This window comes from Camelus bactrianus, chromosome 7 (assembly GCF_048773025.1).
Source record: "Camelus bactrianus isolate YW-2024 breed Bactrian camel chromosome 7, ASM4877302v1, whole genome shotgun sequence".
Taxonomy (NCBI): Eukaryota; Metazoa; Chordata; class Mammalia; order Artiodactyla; family Camelidae; genus Camelus; species Camelus bactrianus.
In genome coordinates, this window is record NC_133545.1 from 77898816 (window position 1) to 77917483 (window position 18668).

General features: G+C 32.3%; 1 protein-coding gene across 1 annotated transcript in view; it reads right to left on the reverse strand.

Annotated features, from left to right (window-relative positions):
- COG5 (component of oligomeric golgi complex 5) overlaps positions 1-18668 on the reverse strand; it is a 240407-nt gene that overhangs the window by 183275 nt on the left and 38464 nt on the right. The window lies entirely within an intron of this gene.

Consider the following 18668-nt stretch of genomic DNA (forward strand, 5'->3'; position numbering starts at 1 on the left):
AAACATGCCAAAGAACTCAGTTAAAAAACATTTTTCTAATAAATTTGCCTGAACTACTTTCATGACCTTTTATTCTCTGTAATAAGAAATCCAAGAAAATAAGAAATAAATGGCAAATATTATAATGTTGCCCTCTAAACTTACTATTTGTCCATTTGACACTGGAATAATTAACAAGCATTTCTGCCCACCTGCAATGCTCTTTCAGGTATACAAAAGTGCATCCACTGATTTATAACAAAGAATATTCATATTTACCAGACAACCTCTAATAGCTCTATAGTGTTAATATGTAATATGTAAACCAAAATAGTATTTGTTAGAAGTTTAGCTTTTAAAAACAAATGTTTGCAACTGCTGACCTCAGGTAAAAGGAGAGAATGAAAAGCTTCGACAACTTTTTAAAAAATGTTTGTTCAATGAAAAGATGAAATACTTGTTTTTCTCATGACGGCCCTAACTACAATGTGTAATTTTTTTTACTTTATTTCAAGTAATCTTACCAAAAAAGCATTAATACTAATTTTTCATGTTAGAATGAAAATTTTAAATGCAAAAGCAAGAAAGGTAACAGTAAACTCAATACAGGATCTTTCTTAAAATTACATTTTTTTTACCCACATGCCACAAATCGCAGACCCAGATATCAATTTCTATATAACTAACTGCATTAGTTCTTCAAAACTATAGAAATAAGAACTATTATTTTAAAAACTAACCAAAGACGAGCACAGTAAGATATGGATCTGTTATTTTCTCTTTTGTTTTGTTTCCTAATTTAAGAAGGTTGTTATTCTACCAACTAGTATCCAAAAGATGTTCAAACATATTATGAAAAGAATTATTTACAATTATGTTTTAAAGAAACGCATACATAATAATTCCATACTTCTCACCCATGGTAAGTCAATTATTAGGTATAGATCTATTTTTTAATCCCCAAATAAAGTTATAGCAAACTCTCAGTTCTCTGGACATTAAAAAAAATTAAAGTCCTCATTTCACTGAGATTAGACTTAAAGGTAAAAACCTAGAACTGTGAGAAAGCAAGTGCTTTATTTAACACAGTAATTTCAAAACTATTTTCCATTAAAATTTTTTGTTTTATTAAATTTTATGACTGTACTTTTAGGTAAGCTTTGTAATTGAATTAACATTTCAATTCTTACAATGTAGACGGCATATGGCAGAAACTCATGTATTAACTTCAGAGCTTAAAATCTAGTATCAAGGTAGTAAAAAGTACGGTGATACCTATTAAAAAAGCAAATGCAGCAAATGGTATTAAAAAAGAGTAAAGTTCCTAACAGGTTTAATAACAAGAGACTTTATTAGATTTAATAACAAAATATAAACAAAGGATTGTTGAGGAAAGCTGGGAAAGCACAGTCTTGAAACAGTAAATTGTCCTCTCTAGAAGAAAAGTATTACAGAAGTGAGAAATTGATCTCTAAGTTAAATTAGAACCAAAGACAGAAGACCTTAAATGCCAAAAGAGAAATCTGAGCAGGGGAATAATAAGAAATTAGCTACAAAAAAGAAATACATGAAACAGCAACACATAGACAGAGCTGATGGAGTAAGACACAGAAATGGGAAGCTGAGAAAGCAAATTTCTGGGTGGGTAAAGCACGGAGGATGGGAAGCTGCTGCCATCACCTTGACAGGGAAAGAAAGGCCTGGCAGAAGGTGCTGGCAGTAGCTCTGCAAAGGAGCACATGTGACAGGCAACGAGAAGGCGCAATCAACAGTGTACGCCAACCTACCAGAGAGACAACTGACATAAGAGACTCAAGAGTGACAAAAGATGGCCATAAAAAGGGCTACAAGAAATCAGATTATCCTCAATGATCTAAGAACTTTTTAGTATGCTTTGAATAGAGTCCATGGGTAACAAGGGCAAAAACAAAAAGAATTTCTGGCAAAGCAGAAAATTCAATTAAGTAAAATAAAGAACATTATTCAAGAATGTTCCAGTTATTAGAAGCTATTCAAAATGAAAAGTTCAAATTGATGTTTTAAATTATCTACTTTATATTCTACATATTGGTTTATTCAGTTTTTCCATTAAGCGTATTATTTTCTTCTTCGGTAATTTTTTTATTACAAAAAATTATAAACAATGGCAAAACTCCAAGGTATATAAAGTAAAAAATACTAACATCAGCCTTTGCTTTTTTCTTAATTTATTATAAATATCCATTCAACTCATTATATACATATCTCCCTCATTCTTTGTTAATGACTGCATAAATAAAATTTTTAAAAATTAAAAAAGGCAAAGTTTCTTAAAAAATAAAACTGATAAAATGTCATATACTTAAACTCTATTATAATTAAATAGCTTCAAGCTAAATTTCAAAAAGGTAAGAAAGGTAGCTTGGCAAACTGTGACGCAGATTATTTTTCTAAATGGAGGTTAAAAGCAAGGGAAAACTCATAAAATAATCTAATTCTTTTCTTCCTTTCCACTAAGTACGATGACAAATATGGAACTAAAGGAAATTTTTGGCACTTACTTTCTTTACATCCCAGAGATGGACACCTGTGCACTCGTTCTGAATGTGAACCCCTATGGACTGCAGTTAACTCAAGGAAAGCCAAATATTAGATGACTAATAACAAAAGTTAGGGAAAAGAGGAGCTCAGATTATATTATGAATGACAAAAATAAGGAGGTAATTAAACCCAGATAAGGCAAGAAAAAGATCTAAAATACTCAGAGATGCTCAGCTCTTAAATACAAAAGGAACACAGAATTGTGGGTTAGAGTTTAAAGAAGAAAACTAATTTGAAGACTGACTTTTTCTGAAAAGTATTCAAAACAATGAAGGGATTTTAAAAAATAGTCGACAGGCTACACAGATTAGTAACATGATGACATATATCACATCATAAGAAGTAGAATAAAGGAATATTATAACAAAGCACAAATATCTGGAACAAAGTAGTACTGAGATGTAGAAACAAATGAAAAATTGGGCTCATTATTAATATGAAAGCTATCACTTTTTAAAGAGTACTCATTTTTGTGAGAGAAAAAGAGCTGAGCAAATTCAACACAATAATATTTCTCCCCGGTTCATGATAAGATAACATGTGAAAATAACCCTAAGTATCTCTACCCTTTTATTCACACCTTTTTTTTTTTTTTTTAAACTGACCTCTATAAGCTGCATCCATGCTTTTCAAGCATGGCAGCTTTGTACTTCCACCAAGTGATAAAAAGTGCTGTCATTCCTGTGTCAGGGCCACCCATATCAACCGTGTACCATTATCAAACCCTGAAGCATCAAGTAAGATAAAAAAGGAGAGGCGAGTCTGTCTGGGATTGAGGTCATTTTCGTCACCCTGCTTCCATGAAAGCAACTGATGGTTTGAGTCAAGTATCACTTCTTACAAGCAACAAAATGCTGGCAAACTGCAGTCACCTAACTTTATAAAACTGTCTTTAGTCCACACAATAAAATAATAGTCTGCAATACTAATGTAACCTTTCATAATGCTTCCCCAAAAGTGCCTGATAAATAATAACTGATGAGCAAATATTTGTGAAATTGGAATGAACAATTTTAAACTTCTGACCCTTCTTGTTTAGAAGAGTGTTTCTCAAAACATACCCCACCCATATCAGAATCCTGTATGGTGTTTGTCTGAATTTCTGGGCCCTCCCCTTACTTAATGAATCAGAATCTCTATAGTTGCAGCCCTGAATAATAAGTTTTAATAAGTTCTCTTACGTGATTCATGTGCTAAAGCTTAAGAATTATTACTTTATATACTGGAAGACAGACTATGTATCAAAGTGACAGTCAAGTAACTAATAAATGAAGACGTACAGAAGCAGCTCTGAACTCAATTCAGGCCATAGTGATTTCTTTTTAAAAAAAAGAGCTAATTTCATTTTAACTAATAAAATTTTAGTTGGACTATCTTTTGAATAGATGTCATTTGAGTTAGGTAGATGGTTTGAGTCAAACGTTTTTTCATTATGATAATTTCCTTTATGCCATCAACACAATTTAGGAAATGTTTGGCTACTCTTTGATAATTTACAACAATTTAAACTTCCTACTCTGTTTTGTAACAGTTTAAGTAACACTGATACTCAATAAATACTTCAAACAATATTACAGAAACACTACTCTGGGAACACTTCTTACTAACCATTTCACTAAGAACTATTTCTAACAATATTAGTTTCTTCTGTTATAACTCCTTTGCTTTTTATTTGTAGCATTTCATTGAGTCATAGAATCAACCCATAGCAAGTTACTACTATTGAAAATGAGCTGCTACTGAATACAATTTAAGTTATATAAAGACAGCAGTTTAGGTGATTGGATATGGCTACCTTACAGGAAAACATTTGCCAAATAATATATTTCAGATAAACAATGATTTTGGTGTAGGGTTTCCTGGAGTCACATAAGTCCCCTGAAATTGTGTGTAGAAGTCACTGGTTATGTGTACATGTTTTTTCCTCTGGAGCAAACATCTACAAATTCAAAAAGATACTCACAACAGCATGTGATCAAAACTAAAACAAAAACTATTCTAAATGTTAGGAAAAAAGTAGGAAAGCAAAATCGGTAAATGTTATCCATAATTTATTTTGCATCCTGCCTAATTCTAAGGAGACTATAAGACAACTGTAAAAAGTGAACAATTTTAGATAAAGTTAATTAAATGAGAAAATATGTAATAAAATCAGACCAAGAAGGATGAAAAGAATGAAAGAAATTAAATTAAAATTAATCCTGGTATGAAATAAAAATGCAAAAGTCAAAACTGTTCCCTATGTTTTCCATTAGGTCAGATGAAGAGAGAAAGGGGGTTGATTACATGACCCTTAGCTTTGATAAAATGAAAATCCTCTAGCTGTTCAAAAGTACGAACTATTCTTAATACTGAGACCAGAGAGCATTGCCTTTCGATATCCTCAGAAAGTATATAATGTGTAAATGATGTTTCTACAACTATAAAGACAACCAAAATCTCATATGGTAGTTTCTTAGGTCCTTCAAGATATAAAAATGGCCACAACAACCTTACAGAAAAGGGAACAAGAAGTTTCATAAGGCTGATGATTACAATTTTCCTCAATGTACAACGATGGCATCAAACTAAAGGAAAATTCAGTGAAAAGAATTTCATGGGAATGAATAATAAAATGTTGTCCAGGTATAAAACCCTCTCTACACTTCTAGTTTAATTCAAGGATAGATTATTGGTTGGAAGAAAGATGTGGCACTTTCCACTGACAAGAAGACAGGTTTACTTAAAAGCAAACCAAAAAAAGGCCCCAGTGTAATTCTGATGTACTCACTCCTCTCATCCCCCCACTGCCCACCTTTCAGATTCAGTAATTGTGAAAAATGGATAGACAGATTAGCCTTCAGAAAACTCTTCCATAAATATTCTCTCTCAACAAAATTCTGGGGGAAAAAATTGGCAGAGAAATGGTTAAGTGAAAACCCATAAACTTGAATAGCCACCTGAGCTGAGTGAGGCAAAGACTAACATCCTGAGAATGACACTCCAACTCTACACAGATATGGCTGTTAGCAAATTCTGAAATGACAGGTTAGTGAACTGCATTTTCATCAACTAATTTTAAGATAAATCTTGAAATTTCCAATCCTCATTAAAACATCATTTTCCAATGATTCAAAGATACAGTTGGAACAGACACAATGAGCCAAAAGAAAACTGTGCTTTCAAATACATGATAAAAGATACCACATAAATATTTTATCACTGCTGTTAAGCACAAGAAATAAGGTACAAGCTTTTACTTTTAAATATAGTATTCTATCAGTACCATTTACATTAACAAATACATGGATTCTACAACACAACTAACTTCTCAAACCACATTAATGCTTCCAAAAACTTAATGAATAACCTATGTCACAGGATCTAATAGACAGATCACAAAATGAAATGTCGAGCAGCAATAACCATAAAATCCTAGTTACTACCATAAACAAGTCTGTTATCTTGTAAGCATTTTTTAAAAAACATAAAAGCACTTTTATAAGGTTCATTATAATAGCACTTAGCCCTCACTTGCCCAAATTTGAACATTTCCTAAAAGGTTTGTGTTGCACGCAGTTACAAAAGCGGTGGTAATAAAACAAATATGTCAACATCAATATTACAAGACAAAATGTGACTACAAGAGTACAAAGAGCAATGGAGCTCAAAGGAAAAGGAGCGTATGTCCCTGAAAAGCTGCAGAAAGAAAACCTGAAATAAACTGGGGAATGAGACTGGCTGATGACTAGCATTAGGTGCAAAAACTATACTAAAAAATCAAAGAATAAGATAAAACAAACTGGGAATCATACTTATAGCCTATATGGTGCAAGTTTACTTCTATGGTATAAGGAATACATACCTCCAAACCAATATAGCAATAGGAAAACAGGCCAAGAACAAATAACCCATCAAGGAAAAACAAATGATAAATACAAAACTGTTCACCCACAGCAAAAACAAATGCAAACTGGACTAAGTTAAAAACAATATACTATTTTTCACATATGTAACTGGCAAATAATTTTAAATGTTAATACCTATTAATTATGACAAAGTTGTAGGTATTCTCACTCACATTAGTATTAGAAACAAATTTCACTATGAAATATTAAGCAAAACCTTTAACATAACCTTTGACCAAGATTCAACTTCTTAAATTTATGCTAAGGAAATAATGGAGTAATTATGCAAAAAATGTATTTCTGAACAAGGTGATCAAAGGACAGTTATACAGTAAATAATATATAAATGAGCAAACAGTTAATAATAACTATTTACATACATAAATTACTGGAAAGTTTTCATGCGATTATCTAGCTATTAAAATATAGTAGATTTACGTTTACTAACATGGAAGGATGTCCATAATGTAAATATTAAGTACAAAGAATATGTATAACTGATACAGTAATGTACAAGGAAACAGTTGGGGGGTTTCCCAAAATGAATCCATAGGTGATACCCACCTATACCTTCTAGTTTTCAGCAACTAATATATATCTGAATTTTCCAGTTGTCACAATGAACATATGTTATTAGTATAGTGTTATAAATTAAAAAACTATTCTATTAAACCATTGATAGTAGTATGAGAGTAGTACTTAATTTTTTAAACAACACTAGAAGTGAGTTCATTATTCTGAAAAATAAAGATAAAAATATATAGTGTATGGCAGACCTTGTCAAAATTCCTTCTTAGCTGTATTTAAGAATAATAGTCACCAAGCATAAGTATAAGATCATATTATTAAATGAAACTTATACAAATAAAATTGAGCCTTTGAAAGTCAAATTAATTGGTCACTTGGATATAATATTTAAAACAGATTATTTTCCTCATAAAAGTACTGTCCAGATTGAGACTACTTTGTCAATATCCAAGTCTTGTTTATCTTTAGTTTTATGTTACCTTTCATTTATGAGCATACTTTATAAAATACTTATTCCTATGCCATATTTTGTAGAAATTAAAGAAGATAAAGCATATCATAGTTATTTGATTTTCTTGGTTTATTTTAAACCCAAACAGTAATAGATAGCTTATTTCTCATTTCCTCCCACTACATTCAAAACTATGTATTTTCCCAAAGTTAAAATGCTAAATATATGAAACATAATGTTCTTCATTTAAAAAACCCTGGCAACTCCATAAATAGCACATAAGTTGTGATTTCTCCAGCTTTAGATGTTCTTTTTAGAATTTTTCTGCTATTATCTTGTACTTTTAATAGACCAGACTATCAAAACCAAAAAAATAAAAAATAAAAAATCAAGCTTATACTTAAGGTTTGTGTATCTTTTCTATACTTCAATAAAATGTTAAAACTATGACATCTATTGAAATGATGTCTGTTTAATGCTCTTAAATGTTCTCCAGAATACATTTAAATAACCAGAAGCAAAAACAAAAACAGAACAAACCACTGACTAAGATGTATTTTTATTTTCTTGGAATACTCAAAACAAACACATTTAACTACAAAACCAATGCCGTATCTCAAAAGGGAAATGCAGGCAGCATCAAATGGAAGCAAAGAGGAACCATTACGTTAAAAATTTTTAAATTGTTTTTAAGTTGTACGGGTCTTTCGACTTCTATTAACAAATAATATTGTTATAGCCTCCAGACAAAATTTACAGGTCCCAAATTCACATAATACTTTTGTCTCATAGTACTTTGGTTCTCGTTAGCACCTCCACCAGAGTACAAGTGAAAGAAATAAAAAGTGTAAAAAGAAATCCTCTTCTTACTAGCTGTGTGATCCTGGGAATGTTACTTAATCTCACCCATACTGTTTCCCCATTTTTAAAATGAAGAGGGCTGTTGTGAAGCCTCAGTGAGATAAAACATACAATGTTTAGCACAATACCTGCCAGAAAACAATACATGATGGCTTTCATCATTTTTCTGGAATTTTATTTTAAAAAATAAACATATTTTCAATTCTGTGAATCAATTATGTGATGTAGTTGTAGAAAAGGAATCAATATGGATTGATTATTCTAGTTTCTCAAAAAGCTACTTTTTCTTGTCTCAGTATTTGAGACTTGATTTTCACTTAAATGTGTTTATTCTACACCAGTGCCCATCTTTTACTTGAAAGTCTTTATAATAATACTTAAATACTTTACTACCAGAAAAAATGCACAAGAAATGTACATATATCATGTGACTTTTCTAGAGAAAAAACGAGGATGGCAGCATTTTTGCACGCATAAGAACAGAACACACAACCACAGATGATGATACATAACCAATGTGACCATCAAGATATCATACAAATTCATCCTATCATTCTATTTCTAAAGAAAGAAGGGTAAGAGGACAGCAATATTTAGAGGACCTACTATATGCTAGCTGAGGTTGAAGACAATCTATAAATTTGTCTCATTAAATCTACCCAACGGCCCTTTGAAACCAGAGAGAGAATTTACTTTGTGGAAATTCATAGCTGTTAGCAAGAGGGATAGAAATGGGATTTAAATCCAGCTCTAGGTGGCTTCAAAGCCTATGCTCTCCTGTGTCTTAATTACAAATTACATAGCAGGAACAATTATGTTATTTTATGGTATAATTTTATGATGTTTTGAAGTCTCTAAAGTGTTAGTAAAGTGAATATTACTTTAATGAAAGAAAAGTCTGTGAATATTGTGTTGTTCTAGTTATTACATTAAAATAACTAGCCTCCGTGTGCCCATTCAACAAGATTTGTTCATAAGTGATTTATCCTCCCAGCTTCCCAGCTACTCTTTTTCAGTTTTTATTTTCATTGCTGCAGTTCAACCCACTCTAAAATACCAATTTTATTACTTTGTTTTAGGTGGAAAGTCTCTACATCAATTAGATGGCTATTCTTAAGTGCCCTCAAACCTTATTTAAAACAGACAAACAAAATACCTTCTCTCTCTCCTCCACCCTCTGTCTCGCAATTATTACAGTTCAGTATTTATGGAGAAGACCAAGGAGGATTCCCACAGTTAAAAAAAAAAAAAAAAAAAAACCATGATTTTTGAACTACTAACCTTACTAGGAAATTCTATGAGAAATGTCCTGTTCACTTTACTGAGATTCTGACTAAATATTGTACTTATTTCTGCTAGAAATTAAGTGACTCTAGCTTATAACCAGGCTCCATCACATGCCTATAATCAGATCTGGAATAACATCCTGCAAGTGTTCCAGAGATCAAGAATGGATTTTATTAATCAGCCTAACTCCCGAACAGTCTTAGAGACAAGCACATAGTAAGGCTTTAAAACATATGTATAGGCACAGAATTGTGAAATATAAATCTGATTAGAATAAAAAGTAGTTTTCTTTAAATCCCAAACTGTTTTCCTATAAAAATCTTGAATGCGGCCGAAGCCATTATGTGTTTCTTAAGAGCAACAGGGGAAGAAAGGTATCATTAGCTACGATACCAGAAAAGTATTCAGGATATTTTTATAAGCCCTATCCCATTATAGCTGTTTACTGTAAAATCATCAGTTAATATTTCGTATCTGTGTATAAAAAAGGTATCTGTTTCCTGCCAACTGTGGCACTTTCTTCTTCTGTGAGGACAAGCAGAACACATTAAAATACTGTGTGTATATTTTATTCTGTTTTGACTCTGTCTTCCTATGGCAGAACTTTAAAGATTATAAATAAAAGATTAGTCATTCTCTTTCCTCTAAAACACAAATAATCCTCCTTCCAGGTAGCTGGAAGTTGAGATGCCATATGTATTTGTTTCATATTTGCTGCCCAAACAAGTTACCACAAACTTAAAGGCTTGCAAACTACAAATTTATTATCTTTCAGTTCTGGAGGTTAGAAGCCCAAAATGAGTCCCAGAGGGCTAAAATCAAGGTGTTGGCATAGCTGCATTCCTTTCTCAAAGTTCTAAGGGAGAATCCATTTCCCTGCTCATGTAATTTGCTGGCAGAATAGAGTTCCTTCAGGTTATAGGACTGTGGTTCCCATTTCCTTGCTGGCTATCAAGCTTCTACAGGACATCTGCATGTCCTTGGCCCCCTTCCTTTATCTTCAGAGCCGTCAATACCTTCACACTTCAGATTTCTCCTGCCTCTTCTTCCATCATTGCATCTCTTTGATTCATTCTGCCTTTCTCTTTCACTTTAAAAAACTCATGTATTTAGAATGGTCCCACCAGGATAATCCAGAATAATCTCCCATCTTAAGGTCCATAACCTGAATCACATTTGTGAAGTCCTTTTTGCCATGTAATGTAACATATTCGTAAATTCCAGTGATTAAGATGAGATTATCTTTGCAGAGGGTGGACCTTATTGTCCCTACCATACAAACCATACTCGTTGAGCTGTACTGACTTGAAGTGAGGAACAAAACAGCATGTCACCACTTTCTGGCTCAACTAGAAGAGTTCTTAGGATAAAACACAGAGTTCAAAATGCTAAGCAATCTTCATGAAATACTACCACTATCAGAGAATCCAACAATTTAAATAGGCATTATCACCAAATTCTTACCTCTTTTAAAATGGATAAACACCTAAATATCTTAATAGAACTCACTAGAGGCTAACTGTATCTTTCACTGTAAAAGAGCACTGGTTTCTACCATTAAACTCTTCTCCCTCTGCTCATTTTTTTATTTCCACAAAGCTAAAGACACACTGGAAGACACACAGGCTTAGATAAGATCTTCTGGAAAGCATGACACTTTTCATATTACAGAAACAAAAATGAAATTTTTATAATGGTAATAAGATACAGGAGTGCAAGACACAACCATCCAGAAACTTTGAATCCCTTTATTAAATATCCCTTAAGACTAAAGAAGGGGTGTTGCTGCTTTAAACTAGTTTTGGCAAGGAAAAAGAGTTACTTCAATGGGTGTAGTTTTTCTGTTGCTCTTCAAATAAAGAAAAAAGACTTGCCTTAGAAAACAGATTTTTAAACTGCCAGAAAAAATGATTCCAAGAAATTAATTTGCCTTTAAGTAAAAATTTCCACATAACAGGTCACCTTTTCAAAACAAAGTAATAACATTTAATAGTAGTAGACTCCAAAAGGCAAAGTAATGATAAAATGTTTGTTCTATCCTTAGTTTGTAGGTTAGACTCTATGAAACATTCCTGTATTCATCCACTCTTTGGGAATACAGAGATTTTATATACATAAAATTTAAGTCTGCATTGAACATTACTTCTTATCATACTTCAAAACTAAAATTAACACATGGATTCTCAACCTACACAGATTTTCATCGAAGTTATTCAAATTTACAGTGCTCATCTGATTTTATGGACTCTGACTGCATATGACCAATGGGTAAATACAAATTATTTTAGTCCAGCTTCCTCTAATGGCAGTCAACCAGTTTTCTGCAGATAATTTCTAAAACTAGATAAGCCATTTTTAAAAACACACTTATTTGACAACTGTATAGCACAGGGAACTATATTCAATATCTTTTAGCAACTTACGGTGACAGAGAATATGAAAAACGAATATATGTATGTTCCTACGTGACTGAAGCATTGTGCTGTACACCAGCAATTGACATAACATTGTAAACTGACTATATTTCAATAAAAATATATTGTAAAAATAATAATCAATAAATTAAAAACACACACACTTATTTGAAGGCACTGGACAAAGGCAGGAACATACCAAAGGAAGGGTTACATCTGAAATACAGAAATTGCAATGGTTAACAATTATAAGTTTGAGCTTTTCTGCCTGAGGGCACTCACCACCAATATTCCCAACATCACCATTCCAATGCCCACAGCTCTTGCAGCAGAAAAATACAGATTTATAGTCTGGAGATGCCAGAGAACAGGAATCAGGGCAAAGACAGTGGCTATAAATTTAGAAAGAAAAATCCTATAAGCAACAGAGCTGCAGTAAGAGCAAGATCCAAATCCCTGGCTTACCATTCAAATACAGGGGAGCGGTAAAGGGAGGACCCAAGAGGATTCACAGAAAAGCAAGGAAAAATCAGAGGGGAGTCTTAAAAGTCCTTAAAAGACTTGCAAGATGTATGCATTTACTGCTTTTTCAGACTGATGGTATTCCCCAAACAGTACACAGCTCAAGCAGCAGAAAGTGGAGCCTTACTAACTTGAGCTGTCAGATGACAGAGCTCATAGCTGAAAGAACAGCTGGAAATTTAGGGAGGAAACTCCGGAAGAAGAAAAGATACACAGATACCAGAGGGGAGAGGGGTGGGAAGGGACAGACTGGGAGTTCGAAATCTGTAGATACTGACAGGTATATATAGAATAGATAAACAAGATTATACTGTATAGCACAGGGAAATATATACAAGATCTTGTCGTAGCTCACAATGAAAAAAAATGTGACAATGAATATATGTATGTTCATGTATAACTGAAAAATTGTGCTCTACACTGGAATTTGACACATTGTAAAATGACTATAACTCAATAAAAAAAATGTTAAAAAAAAAAAAGATATACACAGAGATGAGGCCCATAATCTTATCATCAACTCTACCAAAATTCTTGGTGCCATTTAACTACAGAGGTACACGGGAGATCTATCAGGTACCAGGTTACTAAAGCAATAGCTATAAGCTGAAAGAACTGATTAGAGACTAAGACTACACAGTACTGGGAAAGAAAGTCTAGTTTGTTAACTGCCAGCTAGAACAATAACAACCAAAAAAGCAATCCTCAGAGAATATAAAAGAATTTTAAAATGACCAAAATATATTATCCACAATGTCCAGTTTTCAATAAAAAATCACTCCATATGCAAAGAAACAGGAGTATATAACCCATACTCTAGGGAAAAAATTACAGGCAGTCCAGAGAAACTGACTCTGCAAGTGAGCTCATACGAGCAATGTAGTAGACAATGACTTCAAAGGAATATTTCACCTGAAGTAACTCGACACAAACACCAAGCAGACTCTGCTAAATTAAAGATGTATGTTGTAATTCCTAAAGGAATTCCTACAAAAATAATGTAAACTTATAGCAAAAAAGTTCACAGACAAAATGAAATGGAATACACGTAAGTATCTGATTAACAGAAAAGAAAACAGGAAATTCCAACAAAAAAAGCCCAGAAGCAGATGGCTTCATTGGTGAATTCTACCGAACATCTAAAGAAGAATAAACACCAAAAACTTCTCGAATTCTTCCAAAAAACTGAAGAGGAGGCAGCTACACATTCCTATATATAAAATAGATAAACAACAAGAGCCTATTATATAGCATAGGGAACTACACTCTATTTCTTATAATAAGCCATAATGGAAAAGAAACTGGAAAAATATTTATATGTATGTATGTATATATATAACTGAACTACTTTGTTGTACACCTGAAGCTAACAATGTAAACTGACTACACATCAATACAAAATAAGAATTAAAATAAAAATAAAAACAAGTTTAAGGTAAAAAAAAAAAAAAAATGAAAAGGAGGGAACACTTCCTAACTCATTCTATTAAGTCAGCCTTACCCTAATACCAAAGCCAGAAAGAGATACTACAAGAAAAGAAAACTACATGCCAGTATCTTTTACATGTATGGATGCAAAAGTCCTTAATAACATACTAACAAACTGAATTCAGCAGCGTATTATAAGGATTATACACCATGACCAAATGAGATTTATTTCTGAAATGCAAGGACAGGTCAACTCATGAAAATCAAAGCAGTAGATTACATTAACAGAATAAAGGGGGGGAAAAACACATGATCATCTCAATTGATGCAGAAAAAGCGTTTGACAAGATTCAACATCCTTTTGTGATAAAAACACAATAAATTAGGTAGACGAGAACTTCCTCAGCAAAAAAGTCATACATAAAAAACCTACAGCTAACATCAAACTCAATGAAGACCAAACGCTTTTCCCTAAGGTCAGAAACAAGAAAAGAATGTCTGCTTTCACCACTTCTATTCAACATAGTACTGGAAGATGTACTACTGTGCAATTAAGCAAGAAAAATAAATCAAAGGCATTCAAATTGGAAAGGAAGAAGCAAAATTATCTCTGTTCACAGACAGGGCAAGATCTTATATACAGAAAATCCTAAAGACCCCTCCCCTACCTAGCACACACACACATTAAGAGCTAATAAATGAATCAGCAAAGTTGCAGGATACAAAATCAACAACACACAAAAATCAGTTGTATTTCTGTACACTAGCAATGAACAATTTAAAAATAAAATTAAGAAAACAATTCCATTTACAAAAGTATCAAAAATAATAAAATACTTAGGAATAAATTTAACCAAGGTTGAAAGCCTTGTACACTGAAAACTATAAAAGATTGCCAAAAGAAATCAAAGAGCTAAATAAATAGAAAGACATCTGTGTTAATGAATTGTAAGACTTGATACTTTAAAAAGGTGACAATACCACCTAAAGTGACCTGAAAATATAAATACAATCCCTATAAAAATCCAAGACACTTTTTTACAGAAATAGAAAACTCATCCTAAAATTCATATGGAATTTCAATGGATCTTAAATAGTCAAAAACAATTTTGAAAAGGAACCAAGTGGAAAGACTTGCTATTCTCAATTTTGAAACTTACTACAAAGCTTTAGTAATCAAAACAGTACGATACTGGCCTAATGATAGACATATACATTAATGGAATAGAAGACAGAGCCCCAAAATAAACCCTCACATAAGTGGTCAATTAAATTCCAACAAAGGTGCCAAGTCCATTCAATATGGAAAAAATAATGTTTTGAACAAACAGTGCAGGGAAAATTGGATATCCACATGCAGAAGCATGAAGTGAGGTCCTACCTTACACCACATACAAAAATTAACTCAAAACGCATCAAAGACCTAAATTGAAGAGCTAAAACTACAAAACTCTTAGAAGAAAACCCAGGGGGAAGTCTTCATTGTCCTAGATTTGGTAATGATTTCTTAAGTATTACACCAAAACACAGAAAACAATAGATAAGATATATAAATTGGACTTCATCAAAATATAAAATTCTGCATCAAAGGATATTATCAAGACAGTGAAAAGAAAACCCAGAGAAGGAGAGAAAATATTTGTTAATCATATATCTGATAAGAGTCTACTATCCACAATATATTTAGAACTCAGCAACAAAAAACAACCCAATTTTAAAAATGTGCAAAAGACTTGAAAAGACATTTCACCAAATAAAATATAAAATGGCCAATAAGTACATGATAACATGCTCAGCATTATCAGTCTTTAGGAAAATGCAAATCAAAACCGTAAGATACCACTTCACACTCACTAGGGTGATGATTTTTTTATTAAACAAAAAAGAAAATAACAGGGGTTTCTGAGGATGTGGAGAAATTCGAATACTATGTTCATATATTTTTAAAAAGTGAGAGAATTGAAACAAATGGTAAAAAGATCTGGAGCCTGTTTATTTGGTGCAAATAGTAAAGTAGAATACCTCAACTTCAAAGTTTAGACACAAGGATAGTATCTAGGCTCCACCTCTACTTCCTCCTTTCTTCTGCATTTATTTGCACAGAAAACCTTTCCAAAAAGTTTAGAACTTCCCAGCTCACTTCCCTCAAGTCTCCTTAGTCCAGATGAGGTCACATGTCTGTATCTAAACAATTATAGAAAATAATGAAACTATCAGGACCAATCATGATTTAAGTCCTGGAGCAGGGGAGTGGTGCCTTCCTAGAGTCCAAGGTTACCAGGAAGATAAAAACTCAACTTGGACTCTGCCAGAAAGGATGAATGAGGAGAAAGGAATTAGGAAGTCAACCAATATGGTACGTTAGACTGGCCAAGTGCAGATCCATATGCTTTGGAAACCAAATTAAAATGTAAGGGTTGGCATCCTGTTTTGAAATATAAAAATCATATTCAATTGTTCTTTCTTGCAACATGTGAAGGAGGTCTTCAGTTGCTGACAAATTCAAAATTTTCCAGATATGCAGACCATATAATTTAGACATGGAGATATTTCAAAGAAGATGTTACCAACCCCTTTAACTGCTGCAGGAAAATCTTCATAAATCTCTATGTACAATTCTATTCTGAGTGTCATGCTTTCTTGACGTACCCACTAGAATAAATTAGCCATCTAGATATAGGTAATACATCCCTAGAAAACTAACTTGGCCATTTCAAATTACATGGTCTAAATCAACTAGATTTTAGAGAATGGTTAGTCAGATATAAATGATTTGAAGATTCTTTTTCTCAAAGTGGAATTATTTCTCATATACTTAACACAGAAATAATATAGACTACTGAATATATCCCTGGTTGTGATAATAAAACTCTATCATAAACATATTCCATTTATATGTGGTAGAAAAACACATTTCTGATTCATTGAAACAGATTTCAAGTCCCTAAAACAGAAATTAAAGCAAATCAATAATAAAACTGCATCCTACTTTAACATGTCTCTCAAAAAATCATGCCTGCCTACCCGCCCTGTTGTTTACATGGCATTAAAGTGTAGAATTGTGTAAGTATACCTATAATCATAAATTTACATTGAACTCTTTCAACTTAGCCCATAGCCAATGTCAATGTACTAAACCAAACACTGGTAAAAACTGTTTCATGCAGTCCTTAGCTTTTACACACATAAGGTAATCAGGTACAATGGTGATAAAAAGTAGAACAGCCCACCTAATAGTCCCCAAAAAGTAAGACTTAGAGACTCACAGCTGCAATTCACTATAAGTAGGCTGACACCATTTTTATGGAATAGTCAGTAAAATAATCAATAAAAAGGAACATTCAATAAAATAATAAATCTGTATTTCTGAGATATTATCTATATTCATTTAAGATACACTGTAATTTTTAAAACTTACATATACTAGAATGTAAAAGAGAACTGTTGGCTTAAGGGTCAAAGTAGAAAAGAAAACCCCTTAGAACAGAGATATCAAAAATTTGATACATTACTAGTTTGAAGAACCTTACACTAAATGAATTAATTCTCAAACAATGACAAATGTTCCAGCAGGGGGTGACAAACAGTAAGGTAAAATACAGAGGTTCCATAAGCATTACCTGACCATATGGAATAAAACATATACCTGGAAAGAGTACCGTAATTTTGAAATGTATGAAAAACAATACACTGAAGTTTACTAAATGTAAGCTGCTTATTTTTGTCTGGATATTATCTCATTTTTGACACTATGTGATGAAAGATAAAACCAATAATATAGGGCTACAAATGCTCTGAGTATCATCTGTTAAATATAAATCTGAATAACATCACATTCAATTAGTTTTTTAAAAATGGGATGTGTGTGTGTGATTTTGATATGCTTAAAACTTTCCGTAACTGGCAAACCTATACCTAAGCATAAATCCATTATTCTGGATTTGAGCACAGCATCACCCCTACCTTGTGGTAGCTGAATCCATTCACATATAATTTAGGGACCATTTAAATCAAACATAGTTACTGTAGATGTTTATCATCATATGCCATTACACTGTAGGTTTAAAAAGGCATATTGAATTTGCTATGCTGAAGTTGTCATAAAAAAAAAAAACCTATGTATCTATTAAATGCATTTAAGAAGTCATCTCAGATCTAATTTACTGGAAACACTTATACTGGAAACAGTTATATGGCATATTTACAAATTTTCCTACCAAAAAAAAATTTTTTAAAGCTTGAAATAATAAAACTTTCTAAACTCTTCACCAACTACATCATCTTATAGACATCTCAAAAAACATTCATTAGTTCACTATCAATCACCTATAATGTGACAAAAATAATATAAATTACACTTTTTCTGACCTATGCATTCAGTAATGTTTGCATAAACTATTGTTTTATCAGACTGAGGAAATACCAGTTGCAGTAAGAACATTAGTGGATGAAACAGACTATCCCTTCCTTCTATAATAAATATTTCATAAAATGCTTCAGTGATAAATTTGGTTTTAAGAATATTTTCTCATGATATATGGTGTTAATATAGTGCAGCTTAGCAACAAAATTATAAAGCTCAGAGAACAAACCAAAGACAATTAAAATTAATGGAGGAAACATTTTGTTATATCCAACTGCTTGATTATAACTTGTTACTTGATTATTCTTTTTTTAAAAATGGTCTTTAAATGATAACTCAATAAAGCTTTGATACAGAATGTTAAGTCA